This window comes from Elephantulus edwardii, unplaced genomic scaffold, assembly GCF_000299155.1.
Source record: "Elephantulus edwardii isolate Elephantulus edwardi_28Jun2011 unplaced genomic scaffold, EleEdw1.0 scaffold00098, whole genome shotgun sequence".
NCBI classification, from domain to species: domain Eukaryota; kingdom Metazoa; phylum Chordata; class Mammalia; order Macroscelidea; family Macroscelididae; genus Elephantulus; species Elephantulus edwardii.
In genome coordinates this window covers 7,873,340-7,875,009 of record NW_006399848.1, presented here as the reverse complement: position 1 = coordinate 7,875,009, position 1,670 = coordinate 7,873,340, and positions in this window count along the sequence as shown.

Genomic DNA, 1,670 nt, shown 5'->3' with positions numbered 1-1,670 from the left:
ATTAGAATGATCAAGTGTTCTGGGATTCCCATTCTTCTCAGAGTCAGCCATAGTTTGTTATGATCCACACAGTCAATTGTCTTTGCATAGTCAATGAAAATGAATTAGCAAATGAATTAGTATGAATTAGTAAATTAATAAAATGAATTAGTAAAAGAAAAATAATACTACTAGAGTTATAATAAACAGCAGTTGACAGATGGGCTTATGGTAAGGGAATAATAGTGAGGAATGATGACTATGGCAAGCTGTAAAACAAAATTATTATTGCAAACAGTCATTGCTCCAGTCTAGCCATTTAGTGCTACCCTTTCAGAGAATTTAGCGGAGGTCTTGCTTGCTGAAAGTGAGGAGAAATTGAAGCACTTGATTCAGTATATCAAAGACTACAGCCTTCAATATGGATTAACATCAAAACAAAGGTCCTTCCCAGTAGGCCAAGAGGGAACATAATGATTGATGGAGAAAGGACTGAAACTGTCAATGATTTCTTCTTACTTGGATCCACAATCAAAATCCTTGGTGTCAGCAGTTGGGAGAGAAGGAAACATATTGATTTGGGCAAGTCTGCTGTCAGAGATCTCCCCAAATTACTGAACATCTGTGATATCAGTTTGAATACTAAGGTCCACCTGATTCAGGCCACAGTCTTTTCAGTCAGGTGCTATGCATCTCAGAACTGGACAATGAATAAGGACAACAGAAGAAGAATTGATGCCTCTGAATTGTGGTATTGGAGAAGAGTCCTGAAAATTGCATGGTTGCAAAAAGTACAAATATATATATATCTTAGAACAGATGTAACCAGAGTGCTCCTTGGAAGCAAGGATGGCTAAGATTTACCTCCCATATTTGGACATATAGCTAGGAGAGGCTATTCCTTGTAAAGAGACACCATGCTTGGAAAGGTGGAGGGTCAGCGAAAGAGAAGAAAATCCCGCCCCCTAACAAGATGGATTGACAAGGTAACTGCAGTATTGAGCTCCAGTATATCAGAAATTATAAAGATGGCACAGGACAAGACAAGACCCAGATTTGCTGTTCATAGGGTCACCATGACTTATATTCGACCTAACAACAGACCAAAATGGATGTCAGAATAAACTCTGAAGATTGCACTAGAGCGTAGAGAAGCCAAAGCACAAGGAAGAATTCAAGATACTAAAGAGTTGAACAGGAGATTCCAAAAGGCAGCTTGGAATGACAAAGCAAAATACTACAATGAAATGTGCGAGGAGCTAGAGTGGGAAAATCAAAAGGGCCAAACTTGTTCGGCATTTCTTAAGCTCAAGGAACTGAAGAACAAATTCAAACCTAGAGTTGCTATAATCAAGGATGCTCTGGGCAGAGTATTAAATGATCCAGGAAGCATTAAAAGAAGATGGAAGGAATATACTGAGCCATTGTATAGAAAGGAAGTGGCAGATACAGAAGAATTTAATGAAATAACATATGAGCAAGAGTCTATGGTGATGAAGGAAGTGGTTCAAGCTGCTTTGAAAGAAATAGCAAAAAATAAGGCCCCAGGAATAGATGGTATACCAATTGAGGTATTTCAGATAACAGCTGTTACCCTGGATGTGCTCACCAAGTTGTGCCAAGAAATCTGGAGAACAACCACTTGGCCAACTGACTGGAAGAGATCTATATTTGTTCCCATTCCAAAGACG